Below are 26,825 nucleotides of genomic sequence, written 5' to 3' on the forward strand. Positions count from 1 at the left end.
ATCAAAGTGGAAGTTACAAGATTTCTTCTGAATTGGGTCTTAGAAATCACACCACAGCACAATTAAATCCTGCCACATTCTATTTGTTACAAATGAGTCACAGGCTCTGTCTAACTTAAAAAGGATGAATTACACAAGAAGATGAATCCTGAAATATGTGAGGTATGGGAAGTCATTTTTTAGAGAATAGGTATCAATACGAGATATATTTTCAAAAGTATTATGTTTAGTTATTTTGTAAAAACAAGGAAAATGCATCAAGTAAGAGGTCCTTTTTGTATTAATTATAGTTTTAAGAATGAATTATTATTCTACAGTATTTTATTACAATATTAAAGATATATGTATATATAAGCTTATCAATTGTGTGAAGAATAGCAATGTTTCTTTCTGTGTAAATGAAGGTTTGATATTATAATATTTTATCTGTTTCAGTATTTTGCTTAGTTTGAACAATTTTATCATATTATATATATATATATATATATATATATATATATAGAGAGAGAGAGAGAGAGAGAGAGAGAGAGAGAGACAGAAAGAAATCAGACACCAATGGCTCACACATATAATCCTGGCTATTCAGAAAGTTGAGAGAGACTTGAGAATCATAGTTCAAAGCCAGCCAGGGCATATCTCCAAGATGCATATCATCAATTAACAACTAGAAGAAACAATGAGAAAAAATTGAGTGAGAGTCCTGAATTCAAACCACAGCACTGGAACAATAGACAATAGAGAACTAAAGCAGATATATAGTATTTACAAATTTGCTGTTCTTCCTACTAACATGTTTCATTTTTAAGTTGCTATTTCCTTATTAAAAAATAAAAATAAAAAGATATGCCGCAACTCTAAACTCTGGTGTTTCAGAGTTTAGTTAGTGCCTAGTTAGTTAGTAGGTTAGTGCTTACTAACATTTCTGGAACCTGGATTAATTTGCTTGCTGACTAGACAGGACAGTGGAAAGGAATAAACTTATCTCTCTTTTTTACTTGTTTTTATGTTGGCGCCTGAATGTTCAGAACTAGCTTTATGTTTTATTACTGAAGAATTAGCATTAGCCCATTTTTATAATTTCCTTGCACAGGTTTTTTAAATAATATTTTAAAAGGAAGTTCAGTTATCTGGTTCTATACTGAACTGAAAATGTTCTTAAATCCCTTTATTTATATATGATGAAGTTAGTACATTATATGCTTTTTGTAAAAGACTAGAAAATATATCCTTAAGCAGTATGTACAATTATATTTTGAAAATGATAAATTATCAAGGCCATCAAACTATACATGAAATAATTAAATATTTTAAAATCAATTAATCACCATTTATGAAATGCTATAGATTTTCTGACCCATGCTTTTGTGGGTTCCATTTTGAATTCAGATATATGTTTCTTAAATTGTTTTACTTCAAATTTCCATAAAGTACACATGAGTACAACTTAAATTTATAGATGTCTGTGGCTCATTTTTTCTCTGAATGCCAGGACTGAGGGCATGTTAGACTCCTGATAAAGCTTTCAGTCTACAGTATTATGATAAGGTCCAACATTACAAGGTCTCTAGGAAGTTACATTCAGTGTATAAGGAGATTCAAATATATGTTTTGTACCTAGCATAAGTGCTAGTAAAATAATGACTGTAGATGTCCAGTGTTGGTGGAAAATTACAATGTAGTAATAAAATTTATTGATTGGAATGCCAATTGTGAAGAAAAACCATAATTAACTGGACTCTTGTGGCTCAGTGTCTGGAGGATTTATTACTCATTTCATTCATGTAAAAATTAAATGTGAATTTGTTTGAAGAACCATTTCAGGTATTGGGAAATAAAGAAGAAAGATCAAAATTAGAGATATGGATTTTCCTGCACTGTTGGAGCTTGGACAAAGCTCTTTTAAATAATGTGCTCAATCATGCATGTGTGTGTGTGTGTGTGTGTGTGTGTGTGTGTGTGTAAGATAGGTTTACAAAAACAATAGCTGGAATCACCATGTAGGTTAAACAATGTTGTAAATTTTGTTGAGTTTATGATTACCATCATAAATGCATATTATTTCAAGTACAAAATATGTACTAATACAATTCAGTCACTAGTTCATTCAGTTGAAAAGTAGAAATAAAATTCAATGCATTAGATATGAAATGCATATTGCTTTACTCAATATACCATTTTCTAAAATCATTCTGTAATTTGTATTTCTCAAATTTTGATATGTGTCTGTAATTTTTGTTGCTATTGTTGTGTTTTCTTTCTTCAATTATACAATAATAAACACCACATTCATACTGGCTTACATTCGACTGCTTGACAAGTGTTCAAGTGTCTGTTATATAGTCAGCAGAGCATGAAATTATTACAGATTTTTTGTTTCTTAATTGACCAAAGATGAAACAGCTGTCATTTTTGTGAGAATCAAATTTCAGCTGTAAATGCAACTTGAGCATTCTGGCATAGCAACTTCAATATGGCTCAGGTTAACCTACATTTTTATTCCACCCTCTTCTTCACTAGTCATCAAAGCTCTTTGCTTCACAAAGCTCCCTTTTACCTTAATCGACTCACTACAGAATTGTTTCTGGCAATTGATTTTTGCAACATAGGTTAGCTGACTACGGCATGCTCATTCATATTGGTATCCAAGATGTCCTTCACCATCACTTTTTATCTCTGCATAAAAAGTAAAAGACTCTGACATGTAGTCACATTTGAAAATGGGAACTAGTATTTAATGATTAAAATTTTGATTTTTATAAAAGGTGTGATATGTAGGATTCATAGAGAATCTTATTTGTACCATAAAAAATTATATTTGTGACTGAATTCCTTCTGAAATACAATTTTGGAGTTAAATGAGCCTCCAACAATGAAATCTGATGTGAAATAAAAGTAAAAGCAAGATCCATGTGTCACTGCCTTACACCTGTAATCTAGCTACTCAGGAGCCTGAGAACTGGAGGATTGAGTTTGAAGTCAGCCTGGCACAAATAACCTCCAGATCTCCAATTAACCAGCAACAACCCAAACTGGAGGCATGGCTCAAGTGGCATAGCCCAAGGTGAGCAAGTAAGCCAAGCAAGTATAAAGTCTTGATGTGAAGCCCTGGTACTGGCCCTGGTACAAACACAATGGAAGAACAAGACAGAAGAAAGAAGAAAGGAGGAGGAGAAAGAAGGAGAAAGAAGAAAGAAGGAGGAGAAAGGAGGAGGAAGAGGAGGAGGAGGAGGAGGAAGAGGAGAAGGAGGAGAAAAGGAGGAGAGGGGAGAGGGGAAGGTGGAAGGTAAAGAAAGATGAAGCTGAAAGATGTTACAGAAGTGTTAACCTAAACTTTCTTTCATTATTTTTTTAATGAAAACGCTATATGAAATTGGAGTGCATGTGCTATTTTCTTCTCTATTTCCTCATGATCTAGAAAGGTAGTTTTCTTTTCTGCTTCCAGAACAACATATACTCTGGTCAAATTGACACTACGATAAAAGCAACACTGTGTCTTTTCTTTAGTCTTTAACTCTCCTCAAAATTTACCAACAGGTTTTATCTTGGAGCTAAGAGGACCGAGCAGGAATTTTCTCCTACAGCTTTCTCTTGCTCTCTTTGTGATCTTACAGCAGCCTGCGCAGAATTTGTTACACTATTAACAAAAGATGACACATTCTTCTCTTTAGTATTAGGAAATGAAAATTTCCCAATATATGGGGGCTAAAGTCCGGGAAGCATATATAGCTTAATAATCTAAATAACCTATTCCACGTCAAAAAACACTGCAACCATTAAAGTTTTTATTATTCATTCACTTGACTCCAGAGTCAAAGCAAATGACCTTTCTGAGAAGTAATCTTTTACTCATGTATTTGGGAAAATAAATACAGAAGTAGTTTTCTGCCCTGAATTTGCTCAAAAATTTAGTTGCAAAAGTCAAGGTGGAGACATAGAAATGAATATAGAAATTTAATGTATAAAATAATAAAAAGAGCTGGTTGAATATTTCCTTTTTGCACATTAACTCCTTATTGAAAATAACTACCTAACACAAAATAGCTTATTTGTGAAGAGGAAGAATAATCACAAAAACGTGCAAGACGTTTGAAGTAGATTCAAATCATTCAATGTTAATTGACCATTTCCAAAGAAGAAATGACTAATTCAAAGAATAGGTTTTGTCAGTGGCTTATTAAATAGAAGTTAAAAAGCCTGAATATTCCATGCAGCAGAAATCCAGAAGTTAGAAGATAAGTTACAAGCAAAGTAAACACCTAGATGTTAGCCCAGCATTTGAAGACTCTTTTTTAAATTCAAATACTTATTTGTTATTGACAAAGTAACTTTGAAAGTATATGATAGTGACTATCAATAAGTATAAATAAATGCAAGAAGTGAACAAAAATATGTCTCATAGCTTGCTACATATTGAATGCCCTGATAGGTATAGTATTATATAAAAACATAATACTTCTTTGCAAATATACTCCAGATCCTGTGATACTAAAAACAGTGACAGAAAAAAATATAAGATAAACAAGCCCTTGTAAAGCATCAAATATAGGCTTGAAAAAATTTCAATTCCAAAGTAAAATAATATATGATGTAATTATTTTTCAAAAAGAAGACAATTAAATTTAGAGCCTCAATATATTTCCACTTTGTTTTCATTGAAAATGACTAGAAACATGTAACTTAAAAAATGACTGAGATTGGGGGTTGGGAAGTTGGCTCAGTGGTAGAGCGCTTGCCTTGCATGCCTGAGGCCCTGGGTTCGATTCCTCAGCACCACATAAGCAAAAAGAAAAAAGCCAGAAGTGGTTTTGGGCTCAAGTGGTAGAGTGCTAGCCTTGAGCTGAAGAGCTGAGGGACAGCACCCAGGCCCAGAGTTCAGGCCCCACGACTGGACCCAAAAAAAAAAAAAAAAAATGACTGAGATGTCAGAAGACAAAATCAAACAAGAGAAATGATGATGAATACATAATTGAAAAACATGCTAATACAAAGTTAATCTAAATATTTTTCATTGCATAAACAGATTTTATAAAGTGAAGATGGTAACTTTGAAGACTACCGCTGCTGGACTCCAGAAAACTGAAAGAATCCCAAGTTCAGTGGAAAACACCCCAACAGAAATAATGAATCAGCAAAGAATAAAGGTTGATATGCACTTATGAGCATGTCATATAGAGTAAAACAGTGACAATTCTGATGTGGCTTCACAGGAGTCACAAGGGAAAAAAGACATGACATATGAAGCTGAAGCACTAATAGAAGATACAATGTCCACAAATCTTCTAATGTTTTTATAACAGACAACAGGAACAAATATATAAGAGACACAAAATAAGGAGTAAAAAGTCAGAGAAAGCCACTGCTAGACTCATTAGAGAAAATCTGTGAAACCAAAACCAAAGAGAAAAACAGAAGCAATAAGAAGAGTGAATAAAAGACATAGTTTTTTTTTTCTCTTTTTGGTAACAGAATTTTGGCACCATATTGAAAGCACCTTTGAAGATAATACTATGATATCAGCTAAGTGCAGAAAAAGATAGCTAAGGGTTAAAATTCTAAATCAAATAAAAATTATTCTTTTTTTTCCGTCGTGGGGCTTGAACTCTGTGCTTGGGCACTGTCCCTAAGCTATTCAGCTCAAGGTGAGCGCTCTACCATTTGAGCTACAACGCCACTTCCAAAATTATTCTTTAATATTAATATAGATTTAAAAATTAATGGATGACATTTTAAATATGTGAATTGAAAGGATAATATGTAGGTTTTGGGCAAAAAACGGTAAGCAAGGACACACAAAATGAATTAGAGTCAGAAGGTAATAAATATAAAAGTAAATATCTATGAGGCATTTCTATATGAAATAGCAATAACATTTTTATTATAATTAAGTGGTTGTACTAAGGAGTTTCAATTCAACATGTCAGTTTGTGAATACAGTCTATCTTTACCAGTGTCAGCTCTTCCATTGTTTAACCATATCTCTTCTACTTACCTGGTCCAATTTTCACATATATACATGAAGAAATAGGAGAAATTCTAGGGTTCCTTGGCACAGGCTGAAAATTTCTTAACAAAGAAACACAACAAATTAAAGAAAGGTTGGACAAATGGGATTGCATGAAACTGCAGAGCTTCTTCACAGCAAAGGATATAGCTAGTAAGATCAATAGAAAGCCCATGGATCTTCACTATCTATACAACAGACAAGGACCTCATATGTAAAATATACTTAGAACTAAACCTCTCAACAACAAACCCTCAAAGAAACAACTGCCTCATTAATAAGTAGCCAAAAGACTTAAAGAGAGACTTCTCTGAAGAAGAAATAAGAAAGGTCAATAGACACATGAAGAAATGCTCAACTTATCTGGCCATAAAAGAAAGCCAAATCAAAACAACATTGAGATTCTACCTCACCCCAGTTAGAATGGCTATAATAAAGAATTCTAATAACAACAGATGCTGGAGGGACAGAAGGGAACCCTACTACATTGTTGGTGGGAGTGTAAACTTGTTCAACCACTTTGGAAAGCAGTATTGAGGTTCCTCAAAAGACTATGCATAGAGATCCATTATAACCCAGCAATCCCATTTCTGGGCATTTTCCCAAATGATAATAAAAAGGCCCATAATAAAGCTACCAGCACATATACTTTCTTTTTCTTTTCTTTTCTTTTTTATTGTGAAAATACCATACAGAGGGGTTACAATTACATGGGCAAGATAATGAGTACATTTGTTATCAAGCATTTTTGCCTCCTCCTTTGTTTCTCCTTCCTATCCCTTCCCATCCCCCCCCTCAAATTTGTAAAGTTATTTTTTTTGACATAATGATTTGTACATCTCATTGTTGCAATGGGTCCAACTGTATCCCTATTTAAATGATTTGTTTTTTCCCTTCCCCTCCACAAATTATACCAAAATCAAATACAGTGAAAGCAGGGGTTATATCGTGGGGGAGGGACATACAAAGCAACAAAGAAATCATCTTATAAATATGTTAGAAACCATTGCATGAAAGAAAAAAACATTTGAGTCCTTATCTTGGGGTTCATTTCACCTAACATCAACTTATCTGACCTTTTCTGCTTGTCTCAGATATATGCTAGTTATTGCCATTTTCTTAGTTTACAAGCACATATACGTTTATTGCAGCATTATTCACCATTGCTAAGATATGGAACCAATCCAGATGCCCCTCAATAGAAGAATGAATCAAGAAAATGTGGTACACACACACACACTCACACACACACACACACAATGGCATTCTATGCTTCCATCAGAAAGAATGACACTGTCCTATTTGTTAGGAAATAGAAAGTCTTGGAGAAAATCGTATTAAGTGAAGTAAGCCAGACACAAAGAAACCTAGCTCCCATGGTTTCCCTCATTTGCAACAATTAGTGTATGTCTAGGATAATTTTATCAGATGAGCAGAAAAGTTAAAAAGCTATGTATAAATGACCATATAAGATGATGCTAAGTGAAATGAACTCCAAGATATGTACAAAAGAGGTCTTTCTTTGTTGTTGTTTTTAATGTATTATGTGATATTTTCCCTTCCTTTGTATATTCTTCCCCTTATGGTATATCCCCTGTTGGTACTCTACTTGATTTTGGTACCCTGCATCTTATATATACATTTATCTAATTTGGGGAGGGGTTTTTTTTAGGGGAATAACAGAACACTGAAACAAGGACACCGGATGACCCATTTAACAATGATACCTACAAGTCACTATGTTGGAAATGAAGTTTACAACTTCAGGGGGTGGTGAGGGAGGTGAGTTAAGGAAGGAATAGTGGGACAGTTGGAAACCAACAAAGGGGAAGGTAACAATGCTTGATAGTTAATATACTCATTGCCTTACTCATGTAACTGCAATCCCTCTGTACAGTATTTTTACAATCAAATAAAAAAAATTTAAAACGTTTTGTTCTTCTACATTGTTTTTGAGTTTAATCTATGAATTAGGTTCAAAGAAACTATGTAGTAATAAATGTAAACAAGAAAAAGGGGGACTAGGGATTTATCTCAGCACAGGGCCCACTTGGCATACGCAAAGCCCTGGGTTTGGTCCTCAGCCATGGGGGAAAAAAAGCTTCAAAAGTAATAGGAAGGACAAAATTAATAGCAAGGAATGAAATATCACCAATGTGTAATAATGTTAAGTATCAAATGGAAAATCACCTAATATGAATAAACATTTTTAAATGAGTTTATTAAGCCTCTTTCAAATGAACATACACAAAATCCATTCAAAAGAAATAAAATAGTCTGGGAGCTGGTGGCTCATACCTGTAATCCTAGCTACTCAAGAGGCTGAGATCTGAGGATCACAGTTCAAAGCCAGTCCAGACAAGAGTCTGTGAAAATCCTATTTTCAATTAACTACCAGAAAATGGAAAGTGGAGCTGTGGCTCAAAGTGGTAGAGCATCACCCTTGAGCAAAAGAGATCAGAGACAGTGCCCTGAGTTCAAGCCCCAGGACCACCACCTGCAACAACAATAAAAATAAAATAAAACATCAAAGTTTCATTTTTATAAGATAAGTTATATGTTCAATAAAAAATATTTTAACATTTTCTAAAATTCAGAAACAAAACTTTATATCTTAGAGTTGGAAGATGTATTTGTAAAAGAAATAACACCAATTTACCACCTTTTCTAGGAAAGAATAGAAGAAAAGACATTAAAATCATTTTATCAGTCCACCATGCTATATCACAAAATGAAAGAATGATATATTGGAATGGAAAATTCCTGAAGATTTTCTCATGTTAGCATTAATACATTATTTTTAATATATAGATGAAATCTGACTTATTTCTTTTAATTCTCAGGATGTAAGATAGTATTAATATTTGAATATTAAGGAAAGGTACCATCTATAACTATTAATTTTTTAAAGTATATGATTGATTTAATAGGTATAAAAATGTGACCAAAGTAAACATTCATATAAGCATAATGATGGAAAATGGTATCTATCAGATGTCTGGAATCTAAAGAAGGAAATCTCTGCAAAGCTAACATCACCCCCAAAACAGGGTTGGTTTGGTTTTAGCTTATTTTTTGTAATAAAGTAAAAATGTATTCTGTGTCTTTATATCTAATAAACATACTAATATTTAATAATAATATATGGGTTATAGTTATATATGAATATATGTTATCTATCTTCTATCTACTGATCTACACAGAAAATGGTTACTAGGCAAGCAATCAAACATAATTTTATAGCTAGAAGCAAAATGAGACAAACTATAAATTAATGATCATTCTTGAATGCACAAAAATACAGAAGTGAAAAGGAAACAGGAAAGATTCCTGCATGGAATGCAAGAATCCTTCATTAACTGGTAAGAATGTTTACTTTGAACTCATTTAAAAAAATCTACTTTACAGTAAAGACAAACGTTTACCCATGATATAAAAAGACATATCATAGTATTATAATACAAAGAACAAGTGTAGTTATATCAGTTTCAGAACAAAAGTTAATTTGGTAAAAATTATCATGAGGAATAGTCATGACATTCTGATAAAAGAATCAGCACTACAAAAAGAAAGAAAAAGTCTAATTTCCATAAATATAACAACAGAGTTTCAAAGCACATATAATATAAATTGATAGATCTGAACAGAAAGAATAAATGCACAATTGTAGTTAGAACCTGTCCTAAATTCAACACACTAATTGAAAGAAGTAAGCAGATGGCTGGCACAAAAAGAAATGACCTAATGAGTCCTATCCATGACTTAAACTAATCCACATTTTGACATCCCTTCACCCATCTAATGAACACACATTTCTTACAATTTCTCAAAGAACACTTATGTAGCATCCCACTTAAACAGTCACCTGCTCCCAGAAATAAATCAAATAAGTACATTTTCTGGTCCGGGAAAATAGCTTAAGAGAGACAGTTGAAGGAACAATGCATTGAACAAAGTAGTTCTCTTCACATAAATATCCTCACAAAGCTCTGTCCAATAGGTAGAATTTTGCTTTAAATATACAAAAGGTCAAAAGGGGTATTAGAAATGAGTGATGTGTGGGAAGAGCTGTTGATAGATATTGCCTCTTTCACTCAGATATGATTTTTAAAAAGAAAGCCTCTACTCTGATCCGATCCGCTTGGAATGAGGATGCAATTGAGTTTGAAGAGGTTAGAGAAGAGGAAGGTCAAATATTGGGAATCCAGAAGAGAATGCAATAATCAGCCAAGGGCTTTGGCCTTGATTGCGGCTGTCAATTGAAAACTGAATAAAAAGCTCACAATTTTGTGAAGCCAGACACAAAAGTTTGTAATAAGAAAGCAGATGTGAGAAATAGACAGTGAAGAGAGTCTAATACAGTAGCTAGACACTCTATGACAGGAAAAAACAGAGATTTTAGTGAAGATAGAAAAGGCTTTAGAAAGATGTGAATAAGTTTGGGTACTTGTGTCAGCTGTCCAGGCCACTTGAGCCAGTAGAATTGTCAGCACATCTGAGAAGAACATATTTTTTTCACTTTCTTTTCAGGTCTAAAATGAAATCTCAAAATGTATGGAGTGTTTAAAAATGTTTCACAGAAAAGATAAAAAATATTCAAGTTTAAGAGTTCTCTCTAAGTGCATTCATTTTTCTCTTTTCCAATTTAATTCCACCTTGGTAAAGGTATTTTCATGGTAGAATGATGGTTTTCCTGGTATAAAATCTGATGATACAGTAGTAGTAGTAGTAGTAGTAGTAGTAGTAGTAGTAGTAGTAGTAGAAGTAGTAGTATTTTTTGAAAGATAATAGATGCAAGACGAGTTCATTTTACCAATAAAATGATTATATGAGTCATTATCTACTTGCAGTCCTCAGCAGAACACATAAAAAAATCTAACTTTTTCTTAATAAATAATTTCCATCTTATCATTACTTCCTTTTTAATTTTTTTCTTTATTACTATCTGAAAGGTACAGAGGGGTTACACTTATGTAATTCATATAAAGAATACATTTCATTTTGACAAATGTCACACCTTCCCTCTCTCTCTCTTCCAGTTTTTCTCCTATCCTTTCCCACAAATTGTATGCTTCATTTTCCATATATTATCTAGTGAATAACACTGCTTTCACTATCAGTACTTCTGATCTCATTTATTTTGGTGTTCAAGAAAACATTTAGAAATAGGTATATAAGAAGAGTGCCTTGGTTCATCTTAATATATTAGATTAACATAAATCTTTTAATAAATCTTATTTAAGATTATAATAAGATTTAATAAATCTTATTATTGTGAAATGTTGTAAAATTCTAATGTATCACAAAAGTTGTTAATTTGGGGTATAGAAAAGATTGTCAAGATGTTTTTGCTTTGATAATTTGTCTGGCTGGAAAAAGTTTGATCAATGTGTAGAATATTCTTCCTAGAAGATATTTTCTTCCTTTTCTTCAGTTCCAAAATTGCGAACTCTAGTTCCAACAATGCTTGCTATATACTCATTTATTTCGTCTTTCAAGAATTCAAAAAGTTGCTGAATTACTTTGTGCACGCACTTATAAAATAAAGCTACTTTCACTACTGTTGTCATTTGAAGGTTAATTTCAAAGACATTTTGGAGGCAGGAGAAAAAGCCATATAAGATAGTATGCCACTACATTTCCTAAACTCATCGGAAAACAAAAACACAAGGCAACCAAGTTACCTGAATTCCAAAGATAAACAAATTGAAAGAACCTCAAGATGTACACTTGACAGAACACTGAGAAAGAGGTACAAGACACCAAGAAAATGTAGAAGATTAAGTCAGATAAATAACTATTAATAAATACTCAAGTTGTTCTAAATAGCTGTAGCCTCAAATTTAAGTGGATTTGACAATTTATCCTATTTTTTTCTTTTTTTAATATATATTTTTATTGTAAAGATACTATAGGGAGGGGTTACAGTTACATGAGTAAGTTAGTGAGTACATTTCATATCAAGCATTGATATCCCCTCCTTTGTTTGTCCCCTACCATCCCTTCCTAACTTTTTTTCTATATAACCTCTAGGATTATGGAATCCTAGAGGGTACCTAATGAACACAGACAGGTAGACAGTTATCACATCTAATAGTTATGACACTTATTCAATTATGAAAATTATTTAGTATGTGAACAATGACTGTAGGACACAAACAGATAATGATCTCATTTCCACAAATTCTTTCCTCCAAGTAGAAGCCTTAAAACATAAGGTGGAGTAATATAGCTGCACCCAGGGCAAAGGAAAAGAGATTATACACCAAGGGGAGCACAGAAAAAATAAAGCCCTTGTATTATTGAAGGTGAAGTAGTAAGCAATTCTATAGTCTAAGACAGTAGTTCCACATGGCTTGTGTATCAGTGATACTAATCAAAGTCAAAGTAAAACAAAACACTAAGGAACCACTATGTCTATATAATATCAGTTCATACTTCTTCAAAGAACAAGCATGTTCTACGTGCAAAAATAATAGACCTAAAATTTTTCTGTTCTAGCAGGGCTTTAAGGCTCACAACAATCTAGATATTCAGGAGGCTGAGATCTGAGGGGTGCTGCTTAAAGCCAGCCCAAGTGGACAAATCTATGGGACTCATAACTCCAATCAACAAACAAAAAGCTACAAGTAGAGGTGTGGTTCAAGTGGTAGAGTAGAACCCTTGATGGAAACAGCTGAGCAAAGGTTTGGAGTTCAAGTTGTGGGTGGGATGGTAGAGCATCAGCCAATGAGCAAAACCATCAGATACTGAACAGGTACTGGTCTCTAACAAAAAGAAAAAGAAAGAAAGAAACAGCCAAACAAGTGTGCAAGACCTTGAGTTAAAGCCCCAGCAATGGCATGTATGCATGCATGCACACACACACACACACACACACGCACACACAAAGACAAAGAAAAAGGTTACATTTATTACATTTAGGGGTGTATGCTTTTGTAATATATGGGACTAACTTGTTTGAGTAAAATATGTTTTATACAGAATTGTTGTGATACACTGCACTTCTAGCTAGAAATTCTCAATAAGGAATGTTAAAAAATCCCATGAAGATGCTTAGCAATACTTCATTACCTTTTCTAGGGATGCCATGTGTTGCTGGCCTGTAATTCATGTGATAATTCCACTATCTAAACTGTATCTAAGTACTTTGTTCAATAAACTCTTCCATTCAGGTTCATTCAGATCATTTGTTGAAGCATACTACGAACCTGTCTAAACTAGAGAGCTATACAAATGCTCAACATCAAATATTTATAATTTCATTCCATCTATGGATTATACAAGTTATATTTTCCTTTATTTCTAATTCATTCTCTACTGGAACATATTATGAATAATATTGAGTATTATCTATATAAAAATTTTTAATTTGTTTTCTGTCACTTTACTCATATCAAAATGTCTTGATGAATTGGCTATTTTTAGGATGCAATCAGTCATTTTCTTTCTCCTTTTTTATTGATTCATTTGTATGTACTTATTTCTATCCTTAAGTAGTTGTACAAAGGGGTTCCAGCTTGTCACTTTGTTGAGTACAACGCATCTTGATCGATGTCACTCCTTTCCTCATGTTCCTCCATATCTTCCAATCCCATTCCCTTCAATTTAGGGCAGTAGTGCTTACGCAGGTTTGCACAGGTTTTACTAGTTCATATCCAAGAAATTTTTATCTTCCCTCTTCTTTAAGACAAAAGGTAAAGTGTTAAAAGCAAATATATGCAACAAGTTCTTTTATATCTTTTGTGGTCCAACCTGGTCTGACTGATTTGATTGCCCTTTGTACCAGATGAGTTGCCTGAGATGCATAGGGCGTGATGGCTTTGTCAGAATGAGACATTAAGAGAATTATTTAAATTCTAACCGTTGAAGTAGTTACAGTAGAATCTTCCAAAAAATGGCCTATCTATAGTACTTCATGTTTTTATATTTAAACTTTCTTCTTTTTATTGCCAGTAAAGGCAGACATGTTAAGAAGACGGACTATGAGCTCATAAGCCAACTGTTGACAAGAATATAATTTTTACTCAAATTCTATTCTTTTACTTAAAGGATTTTTCCCAAAAGTCAGGAAAAACACTGTGATTCACATTTATGACTGATTCTGCATCTACAGAAATGAAATAGGTTTGCTATTTTGTACTGATTTAAAAATGGAAAAAATGAATATTTTTAGCTATGATCTATAGAACATTTTGTTTGTACCTTTAAAATGTATTCCAATTTGAGTAATAATTAAAAAGCTTAGAGAATTAATTGGATCAATTTGAATACATTAATCAAGATTTCTGAATAATATTTCATTGCCTTCAAAAGCAGATACTTAGTAATATCCATTATTTATTGTATTTAGGAGCAAATGCATTTTAATATGTACTTTGGCAGTACCAGATATGCTGAATTGTAACTGTAAGACCTACAAGTTTAATTTTATTTCTTTATAATTTTGCTATATTATTACATAGATAAGTAATTATTTGCTTTTGTTTATTTAGTCAGTGATCAAGTGTGGGTTGATTACAATGTGCTTTACAGTGAGTTGCTGTGATACATTGAATTTTTTATTTACAAGTGACCATAATCTATGCTGAGACACCCCAAGATACTGCTTACTAATAGTCAATGCCTGTTATGGAGATGCGATGGGGTGCTGGCCTTTAAGTCATGTGGCAGTTTTACTATATAAACCATTTCTAGATTCTTTAACATATAAACTATCATTTAAAGTGTATGTAAGTGTTTCCAGTTCATAGCACTGAGACATAATCTGAAGTTGTTTAAATCTATATTTAGGGGACATCATTTTCAGTTTTAACCTTTAGTTTACTTTATTTCAGAGTCCTGAAAATTGCTTTGTTTTTGAACATTTTCCAAAAGTTATTTTTGTCAGAGACTCTTATCATCTCCAGAAACTCAAAGAAAGTATGGTCAACAGGCTTCAGAGAAAAAATTAAATGTTAACAAATGAAATGCATTATCTTCTGACTTAAGTTTAAATTACAGTGTTCAATCTTCAATGATTTTCTTTTATATTTTAAAGCAATAAATTTATTTCACATACAAAATTAGATATGTTAATTACTAACACATTTAAAAGAAATAAAATGTAATTATTTCTTGCCCTACTGAACAAAGATTTGTTAAATGAAATACTCTGTTAATTTAAAAGCTATTACAAGTTATGATTAATCTCAACAGCTATAATACTTATTAAAAATAAATTGCTTAAACCTTTAATTAAAAGTTGAATAATCATTAAAACTATGTAATTTGGAAAGGAAAGGGTCTTGAGTTCAAACGTTTTCTGATTTAGTACTAAATTAATTTAAAATTTAAACTATAATGCCTATCGGTGTAACTAGTTTGAACTAGCACTTTGGTGAATGATACGCTCTGCTTTCACTTGATTCTAAAACACAACACATAAAAATTGTCTTCATTTGCTGGGCGCCGGTAACTCTCACCTGTAATCCTAGCTACTCAGGAGGCTGAGATCTGAGGGTCAAGGTTGAAAGCCAGCCTGAGCAGCAACTTCCCTAAGACTCTTAGCTCCCATTTACCACCAGTAAATTGGAAGTGGCACTGTGGCTCAAGTGGTAGAGAGTTTACCTTGAGCTGAAGAGCTCAAGGGATGGTGCCCAGTCCCAGAGTTCAAGCCCCATGACTGACCAAAAAAAATGTCTTTATTTAATTGCCTACACCACTGTCAGCAACAAAGTCTGTTTTTTTTAAGCAGCAATTGTCAAAAGTATCACTGTGTTTAAATTGGACAGATTTCCTGATCCATGATAGACTGCTAGATATACTGTCCTTCAACAGACAATAATAAAGGAGGTCTGTTTATACACAAGGATACTAATAGATATCATGTCCCAGCAATTAAAACACTGGATGAATTAAAAATGAATATATATGAAATGATCTCCAGGAAATAGAAATAAATATTTTCTTTGTTGCTGCCTTGTTTTTCTTTCTTTTTTGTCTTGTTACCTTGTCTTTGGGAGGGAAAGTGGGGCACAGAAATGGAGAGATGAAGGTGAATGAATGCAGCAGTGGTACTCATTATACACTGTCTTGAAAATGAACTATACTACTTGAGGGTGGGGGCAAGAAGGAAAAACCGAGAGAGAGAGCTAAGGAAGGGGTGACATTGTCCAAAAAGAAATCCACTCTACCTGACTTACATAACTTTAACTTCTTTGTACCCTACCTTTATAATAATAATAAAAAATTAAGAAAATAATATATAATTAACCCGTTGGACATCATTGGCTCACACCTGTAATCCTGGCTACTCAGAAGAATGAGATGTAGAGTAAGACACTTTGAAGCCAGACCAGTTAGAAACTTTAGCAAGACTCAATCTTCCAAATAATAAGCAAAAGTCTAGGCCAGAGGTGTGGCTCAAATGATAAACTGCCAGGCCAAACAAGTAAGCCAAGTAAGAAAGAAGTCTTGAGTTCAAATCTTGGTACTGTCATGAATAGAAATAGTTGAATAAGTTATATATCTTAGTAGTGTTGAGAACACTTCTGAAGAAATTCTTCAGTTAGTTACCAACACTGATTTTAATTTTTGGCAGTTAGAGGAAGGCCTAATTTTTGACACTACCACCCTTGTTCAATGGGCCAGTAGTTTTATTTCTTTCTCTTCAGCAGCATACATTTTCTTGTTTTGACACAATTTGTCACTTACAACTTTAAGACACAGAACTAGAGGGAATCAGGGAAAAACATACACCAGTGGGACCCATCAGCTGCACTGGACATTGACCAAAATGAACTAAGCAACACAATGGCAGCAATGGGAGGGAGGGAACAAGTGGGAAAGAGGGAACAGCTGATGCTATGCAAAGCAAAAGAAATGTACATATCACCCAATGTGGAAGAAATAACTGTATTGCAAAGCTCATTGAACTCATAAATGTTATAGGCCATGATAGACAATTTGCTCCATGAAAATTAGAATGTGTTTGTGACTTTAACTAAACATCACTATCCCACAATACTGTGAAATTTGGGAAATTATGTAATCACTTAATCACAATAAAAATTTTGGAAAAAAAAGAATTTATTAAGTATTAAAATATTTTCCCATCAAATCTTCAGTAAGGTTCTGAGAAGTTGTTTCACTGCTCATTCAGAAAATAAACAGGAAATGAAAATCAAATTTTCTTGTTTCTACTTCAGAAAACTGCTTTATCATCATGGCTGAAATGATTACACAAAACTGTGCATTTCTTACAAGTTAGTATATCAAAAAGTCAACAATGGTAAGTGGAAGTTGAACCTACTGCATAGAATAAAATATGAAGACAATTACTCATAAAGCATAACAATAAATTATACATAATAAATTATTACTTTTATGCCCTTCTTGGAGCATAAACTCGGCCTGGACACTGTCCCTAATCTTATGTGCTTACAACAGTGCTCTACCACACTTCTGCCACAGCAACATGTCTGGCTTTCTTGATAGTTAATTGAAACTATGAGTCTCACAAACTTTTTTGATCACGCTAGCTTTAAATCGGGATCCTCAGAGCTCAGCCTCCCAAGTTGCTACACTTATAGCCATGAGTCACAAACTCCAAGATCAAATAATAATAATTATTACTTATAATTATTACTAGTATTATTATTATGATAAGCCATGACCATGGATCAGTGTAGAACAGACACTGAGTACATAGAATCGCAAAAGGTGTGAATGCAGCACATAAAACTTTACAGAATGCAGGATAGTTATAGTCAGACCACAAGGCTCAGGATGAGATAGCATTCTTTGAAGTGACTAGCATATGTAATAAAAAGTAGGAACCCTCCACAGGATATGAAGTGAATCCTAAACACTGACTGCAGACAGAAAGACAACTTGTCCCCATTCCCTGCATCTGCTTATGTGTAAATATATGTATACTTATACTAATATGCATGTAGATATTCCTGGTTACATGTGTATGTATGCATGTATATAATTGTGACATATGACTATATATATCCCCCTACACACATACACAGAAACAAAACCTTGTAAACATATATATATATATACTGCCCTTTGGTTTTAGATTCTATATTGACAGGAGACAGGAGCATATGGCTTTCCACTTTGTGGAGAAACTACATTTAAAGTTAAAAAAAAAAAACCCAGACTATTGTCCACTTATTCACTACATTCCCCTAATGATACATAAACCCGCATACAAATATGCATATATTTGAAGATATTTATTCATTTTATTCCCTGCGGATTAACTGGAAGTTTTGGCTTCTAAGGAACAAAAGCGCTCTGTGGACATTCACCTGGCAGCACCAGACTTTCTAATCTTCCTGAGCAGGTATTTTTATAAGAAGTCATGCTTAACTATGCCTTGAGAAACTACATAGGATTTTAGTTCAAATCTATAGGCTTACATTATTGCAACAGCTCAAGTGTATGACTGCTTCTCCTTTTTCACTTAACCATGTTTAAGCAATTAGGAAGATTTTAAGTGATTCAGTAAATACCACCTCTAAGATTCTGAACTAAAAGCAAACATATATTGTTTTAAGAACAGTACATCCAAGCCAGAGAGCAGCAGACCCTATATTATCCACAAGCCTTTCTATCTTTTCCTCATATGACTGCTTTTTCAGGTGTGACTTGAATAACAGTTTGATATTCTATTCAAAAAATATTTTTAACCTCTAAAAATTCTTGCTTTAGCCAAACATGTACAGAATTCTTCAGAAAACTTGAAAAGTTGGTAGTCTGTATTTTACAGGAGAAAAATGCAATTGATTAAAGAAAACACTGTTAAATTAAAAACTCACCCCTTAAAAATTATACGTTGTATTTTACACATTATGTAAATATTGTAATTGTATTAAAATTTGTAGATTGTATATTGAAGTAATTCATGAATGATAGTTGGATTAAAAGTTTACCTTCAAGTGTCATTTTCACCCCTAATGTGGTTCAATTTTCGCACCATTTTCATTACTGTAGAAAGTGTTGTTACATAGATATTTTACATGTTTATGGAGAACTATGTAGCATTTCAATATATTTGTGCAATATGTAATGATTTGATCTGGGTAAGAGACATATCTACCAAATCAGACTTTTATTATTTTTTGTACTAACAATAGAAATTCCTTTCCACCAGCAACTTTGAAATATTCAATTAGTGTCACTCATAGTTACCATAATGTAGCTGTAGGATGTTCCATGTTTTTCTTACTAACTTCGTCTTATCACCTAAACCATTTTCTCTCTTTCCCTTCCTTCCTTTATCCTTATCAGAGTCTGGTGATCACTATTTTACTCTCTCCTTTTAGGATATCAACTTCACAGCTTTTGCTTTCATGCTTGGGCAGCAGAACATGTCTAGTAATGGAGTGGAACACCTGTATTTTTGGACTTGTTGGGTTGTCCTACTGGGCCCGACACAGTGGTGCCTTTTGTGTACAAACACATGAACAGGTGACTTTGCGGAGACTCCGGTTGATTGCCCAGTGTGGGCTGCTTAAAATCTCTGGTTGACAATGAGTGGACAACGTGCTTATATATTTATGTAGGACCTCATGAACCAAGCTGCTCAAAATAGACTGCGTGGATTCGTGGTACTGGCCCAGCAGAGCTGCTACATGCATTTGGCCAATTGCATGACTGAGATTGAAGATTCTTCCTTGCTTCAGGATCCTGGGTGATGTAGGGAACAACATGAGCTGAAATCTTCCTCCATGCTGAGATCTCCGTGTCAGTGCACATAGGTGGCGAAATTGGAAATTCCTCAAACTGGGCTCCGAGACAATGAAGGATACAGTAGTCTTCCAGAGGAAATAATGGAGGAGTGCAGGAAATGTATACAGATTACTGGGATGCCTGCGGGGTCTTTACCAAGTTGGTAGAGTGTCTCTTGGTTCCAGGTGGAAAGTTTGAAGACTTGAAGTGGTGCATAATGTGTGTTTTGTTCCTTCTGAATAGGGCCATCACATGCACTCGATTTTTCTTTCCTTTCTTTCTCTCCTTCCCTCTCTCTTTCCTTCTCTCTTTCCTCTCTTCCATTCTTCTTTCTTTCCTTCTTTCTTTCCTCCCTCCTTCCCTTGCTTCTTTCCTTCCTTCCTTCTTTTATCCTTTCTCTCTCCTTTCTTTTCTCTCTCCTTATCTTCCTTTATCTTCTCTTCCTTTCTTTCTTTCTTTCTTTCTTTCTTTCTTTCTTTCTTTCTTTCTTTCTTTCTTTCTTTCTTTCTTTCTTTCTTCCTTCCTTCCTTTCTTCCTTTCTTCCTTCCATCCTTCTTTCTTTCTTTCTTTCTTTCTTTCTTTCTTTCTTTCTTTCTTTCTTTCTTTCTTTCTTTCTTTCTTTCTTTCTTTCTTTTCATCTGTTTTATAGGCTCATTTTGGGGCTTTAAGTCAGGGCATGAGTGCTGTTTTTGATCAAGGCTACTGCTCTACCACTGGAGTCATTGTTCCACTTCCAGCTTTTTGGTAGTTAATTGGAGATAAGAGCCTGATAGTCTTTCTGCCTGGGCTGGCTATTAATGGGGATCCTCAGATCTCAGAATCATTCGGAGCTGAGATTGCAGGTATGACCCAGGGGCACCTGGTTAACCCCAACTACTTTTGATAATCTGCTTTCAACACACTAATGAAAAAAAACTATCACTTTTCTTTGTGGAAGAAGCTTTTTGGCCCCACTGTCATCCCACAGTCTGCCACCTTACTTCTCCTATAGTCTTTATTTCTCAGTTTCAGCTGACTTTGGCTTTTCTGATTCCTGAGGAAGACAGTTAATGAAAACCCAGAGCAAAATCTACCAAGTAAGATGTGGTGGTGCCTGGGAGAAGCTTTAGGGGCATGTCTGGTGAGTGGGCATTTGGAGGGAAATCAGGAAGGAAAGGAACAGAGTAAGGAACACAGATATTCTAGATGGCTTTTGAACACAGAGAAGACAGTTGTAAACATGTAGCTTTCAGATAATCATAACCTTTGAATTGGAGTATAATATTCACTTCAAATTCTTTAAAATTTCCCGGCTAATACAACCAGTAAACAGATTATATAATATTTCCACTGATAGGAAATATGAGAGACATGGTTTTATAGGGAAATAGACTACTTCTGGGTAATGATAATCATGATGAAAACACAATGTGTATTAAACTAAAGTTTTATAGGGAAATTTGCTCCACAGATTCGTGTGCAATTATGTCACACTTGTTTGTTGGACAAATGATGTTATAGATTCTGTGGTGTAATAATTGTGTTTAATTATCTAGATACAGAATTTTTTAGAACATGTCCCAATGTTCCTTCAAAAGAAAAAAAGAGAGAAACTTTTTTTCCTTTTGATATAATTTAAACTCAGCTGCTATATATGGAATCGTAATAGAACTTCTATATAGCTTTGCAACCCAATTTCTCAAGATAGCTACATGCATTTTTTTTTTGGTCATCCTTACCTCTCCCGTCAATATTCAAATGCATTGCATTCCCAGCTCCTCAAGATCTTTGGCTAGCTCCCCTTTGTCCTTATGCCCCTTTTCTCTCTTCTCTTTTTTTTCCCCTTTCTTTATTGCTCCTGTTGTGCAGTAAAGCATGACATCATTCTATGTAACATTGGGTAAAGTCTTCTCAAATTACAGTTCTTCATGTAAATTCAGTATTTGACATGACCCCTTTAACTTCCTATGGGACTACATTTGCACCACTGAATTAAGTAGTTTATAGTTCCAACATTTAAATTCTACCTCTATGGCTAGACAAAATAGTAAGTCAATGATTGTTTATCAAGTGAATAAATAAACTCAGAAGCCCTCTGTTATGTAATATCAGCAGATCATCTCAGTTCCTGCTTCTTCCTGCAGCTTCATAATCACTGCTGACCTGTTAACATTCATGTTTCACGGCAAAAAGTCAAGTATAGACAAATGCTTCCCCCCACCCAGATCTGTATGATTCCTAAGTATTTAATTAGACATCTGTACAAAGAACATTTGCACTTGAATAAGTTATGTTGGATTTGAGGAATGTTGCATTGGTTTTTAGTTATTTTATTTAATACAAATAGAGACATAATACCACTCTATCCTCATTTACAGGATGATTCTGTGACTAACCCAGTTATATTAGAGAGGGAAATGATACTGTAAGCAACTTAAAGAATTTGAACACAGAATTTTAATTGGCACATCATAAAATTTTGTTACATTAAGTTTGAAAATAATACTTTCTCCAGAAAAATTACCAGAAAATATTAAATTGCTCTTCTACATGTCTTTTGAAGTCAAGTACACATTCTTATATCTTTGCTCAATGTTACTGCCAAAATTTTCAAAAGATTCAAACTGAATAAATTAACAGCATATTACCTCAGATATATCTTTTCAGTCCATGTAGAATTAATAGGAATACACAATGATAAATGATAAATCTACACGTGTAATGTATAAAACTTGTGTTACAACCAGAAATTTCTCAAACTGATTTTAAAGTAATTGGATAAGCTCACATTTTTTTTTTAAATTTTATCGTAAAGATGCTGTACAGAGAAGTTACAGTTACATGAGTAAGGCAATGAGTACATTACCTGTCAATCATTGTTATTCATTCCCTTCCTTGTTGTGGCCCCTTCTTTCCCCACCTCACACACTCCTCCGTATCCCCCATCCACCCACACCTTAATTTGCAAAGTTTGTTTCCAATATACTATCCTGTGGGTATCTTGCTCCAAAGGGCCATCCTGTGTCCTTGTTTCAGCATTGTGTTATTCTTCTTCCCCTCCCAAATTAGATATGTGTATATACAAGATGCAGAGCACTAAAATCAAGTACAGTGACAACAGGGGATATGCCATAGGGGAAAGAACATTCAAAGGAAACAACAAAAAAATAAAATCACATGGTATATTTAAAACAATAACTATGCAGACAGACCTCTTGTGTCCATATCTTGGGGTTCATTTCACTTAGCATCTTCTTATATGGTTCTATGTGCATGGCTTTGGAGCTTTTCAGCTCATCGGATAATATTATCCTATATGTGTACTAATTATTGGAAATAAGGGAAACCATGGTACATAAATTTCTTTGAGACTGTGTTACTTTACTTAATATGATTTTCCCCAAGTCTTTCCATTTCCTATCAAATGGGACAATGTTGTTCTTTCTGATGGAAACACAGAGTTACATTATGTGTGTGTGTGTGTGTGTGTGTGTGTGTGTGTGTGTGTGTGTGTGAGCGCGCGCGTGTGTGTATACCATATTTTCTTGATCCACTCATCTACTGAGGGGCATCTGGGTTGGTTCTATAGCTTAGCTATGGTGAATAATGCTGTGATAAACATAGTTGTGCTGGTAGCTTTAGTATAGCCTTGTTTGTGATCACTTGGGTAAATGCCCAGAAGTGGGATTGCTGAGCCATAGGAGACCTCTATGTGTAGTCTTTTGAGGAACCTCCACACTGCTTTCCAGAGAGATTGTACAAGTTTACACTCCTACCAACAGTGCAGTAGAGTTCCATTTTGGCTACATCCCCTCCAGCATCTGTTGTTATTAGAGTTCTTGATTATAGCCATTCAAACTTGGGTGAGGTGGAATCTCAATGTTATTTTGATTTGCATTTCTTTTATGGCCAAAGAAGTTGAGCATTTCTTCATGTGTCAATTGGCCATTCTACTTTACTCTTCAGAGAAGTCTCTCTTTAAGTCTTTAGCACACTTTTTGATGGGGCAGTTGTTCCTTTGAGGATTTTTTCTGGAGGATTTAATTTTTTGAATTCTAAGTATATTTTAGATATGAGGCCCCTGTCTCTTTAATAGCTAGTGAAGATCTTCTCCTAGTCTGTGGACTTACTATTGATCTTGCTAGCTATGTCCTCTGCCCTGCGGAAGCTCTGCAGTTTCATGCAAGCCCATTTGTCCAAACTTTCTTTGATTTGTTGTGGTTCTGGATCTTTATTAATAACATCTCTGCCTTTGCCAAGGAGCCCTAGAGTTTCTCCTATTCCTTCTTGTAATGTTTTCAGTGTGTCTGCTTTGACATCGAGATGTTTGACTCATTTGGAGTTGATTCTGGTGCAGAGTGATATATAAGGATCTAATTTTAGTTTTCTACAGGTGTTTAACAATTTTTACCAGCATCACTTAATGAAGAGACTATCTATCTCCCAGCCTATTTTTTGGCTCCTGTATCGAAGCCTAAGTGGCTTTAGGTTCATTTTTAGGTCTTCAGTTTTATTCCATTGGTCTTCAGAGCTAATCTTTTGCCATTACCAAGTGGTTTTGATTACTATGGCTTTGTAGTAGAGTTTGAAGTCTGATATTGTTATTCTTCCAGCACTGTTCTTTCTGCTAAGGAATAATTTTGCTATTCAGAGTCTTTTATTTTTCCATATGAATTTTTTGGTTGCTTCTTCTATTTCATTGAAGAATGAGGTGAGGATATTGATGGGTACTGAGTTGAATTTGTAAATAGCCTTTGGCAGTATTGCCATTTTCACGATGTTAATCCTCCCAATCTAGGAGCATGGGGGGATTTTCCACTTCCTTAGTTCTGTTTTAATTCCTTTTTTTAGGTTTTTAAAGTTTTCATCATAGAGGTCCTTCACTTCTTTAGTTAAGTTTATTGCTAGGTATTTTATTTTTTGTGGGGATATTACAAAAGGGTTGCTTTAATGATTTCAGCTGTGCTCTTCTCATTATTGGCATACAGGAAAGCCATTGTTTTTTGAGGGTTAATTTTATACCTGCCACTTTGTTAAATTTTCCAATCAGCTTGAATAACTTGGGATTGGAGTCCATGGGGTTCTTTAAATACAAGATCATGTCATCTGCAAAAAGGGAGAGATTTATTCATCTTTCCATATTTGAATCCCCTTTATGTTTGCATCTTGTCTTATTGCTTTAGCTAGGCATTCTAATACTAAATTGAAGAGAAGTGGAGAGAGTGGACATCCTTGTTTTGTGCTTGAGTTTAGAGGAAATGGCTTTAGCTTTCTTCCATTAGGTATAATGCTGGCTGTAGGTTTCTCAAACATGGCCTTAATTGTACTGAGTAGTGTTCCTTGGATTTCTCCAATTTGTTGATTTAAGAACACAGAGCTATGAATTTTCCTCTGAGTACTGTCTTTGCCATGCTGCAGAGGAGCTGGTGATTTGTATGTTCATTTTTGATAAACATCATGAACATTTGAATTTCCTTTCTGATCTCTTCCATGACCCATTCATGGTTCAACAGTGTGTTGTTCAACCTTATGTGCTATATGAATTTCTTTGGTGGCATTTGGTGTTGAGTTTTAATTTTATTCTCTTATGGTATGAGAGAGTGCAGGGCATAATTTCAATGTTTTTGAATTTGGATATATTTGCTTTGTGACCTGAAATGTGGTCTATTTTGGAGAATGTGTAATCTGTGGCTGATGGCTGAAATATTCTATAGAGGTCTGTTAATTCTTGTTGGTCTATGAAGTTGTTTAGATATGCTGTTTCCTTGTTGACTTTTTGCCAAGTTGATCTTTCCAGCAAGGAAAATGGTTTGTTAAAGTCAACAACAATCAAAGTCTTTGGATCTATGTGTGATTTTAGGAAAGTAGTGTTTTTTGGATACATTTGGGTGCTTCAGTATTTGGTGAATAGATATTTGGAATTGCTATATCCTCCTGTTGGAGAGATCTTTTTATTTGTATGTAGTGTGCATCTTTATCTCTTCTCGCAAATTTTAATTTGAAGTCTATTTTATTTGATATTAGGATTGTTACTCCAGCCTGTTTGTAGGGGTTAATTGCTTGTTAGATTTTATTCCAGCCTTTCACTTTCAGAATATGTTTGTTTTTGTGTGGAAGGTGTGTCTCTTGAAAACAGCAGATAGATGGATTCTGTTTTTTGATCCAACTAGAGATTCTCTGTCATTTGATTGGAGAGTTAAGGCTATTAATATTGAGATTTAGGATTAAGAAGTGTTTGGAACTTCCTGTCATGTTATCTACCTTCATAGGGGATATGTCAACTAGGTTCTACCTATATTTATCTGATTCTTTGTTTGGGGGATGTTTCTCTGCTTCATCATGTACTAGTTGGTTCTCTATGTGTAGAACATCTTTAAGTACCTTTTGTAGTGCTGGTTTGGTGGAGACACATTGTTTCAGTTTTTCTTTGCTGTGGAAGATTTTTATTTTTCCCTCAGTTATGAAGGAGAGTTTATCTGGGTACACTGTACTGGGTTGATAGTTGTTTGTTTTAGGGCAACATACTTCATTCCAGGCTCTTCTTGCTTTCATGGTCTCTGCTGAGAAATCTGCAGTTATCCTGATTGGTTTTTCTTTAAAAGTGATTGATGTTTACTCCCTGACAGATTTAAGGATTCTTTCCTTGGTTTCTATTGATCCTGTGCAGATTACAATAAGGTGGTGGGATGTCCTGTTCTGGTCTGGTATATTTGGGGTTCTAAAGGTTTCTTGTATCTGAATGGGCCTATCTTTTTGTATGTTTGGGAAGTTTTCTTCTAGGAGTCTGTTAAATAAATTTCCTAAACCTTTGGCTTCAGTTTCTAGGCTCTCTTCTGCACTACTAGCCTTAAATTGGGCCTTCTGATGGTGTCTTCTATATGCTGAATAGATCTGTCATATTTTTTTGGATTTGTTTTGAATACTTGTCTTTTCTTTCTCTATAATGTCTAGGCTGTCTTCTATCCCAGAGATATGGTCTTCTGCATGGTCTAGCCTACGTCCAGATTTAATACTTTGTTTTTTATTTGCCATCCTTCTAGTTGCTCAATTTTGATGGCTTCAATTTCTTTGTTGAATCTTTCTTTCAGATCTTGTATGGATTTCATTGCTTCTTTGA

The sequence above is a fragment of the Dipodomys spectabilis genome, unplaced genomic scaffold (assembly GCF_019054845.1).
Source record: "Dipodomys spectabilis isolate Male_0828 unplaced genomic scaffold, ASM1905484v1 ptg000098l, whole genome shotgun sequence".
Classification (NCBI taxonomy): Eukaryota; Metazoa; Chordata; class Mammalia; order Rodentia; family Heteromyidae; genus Dipodomys; species Dipodomys spectabilis.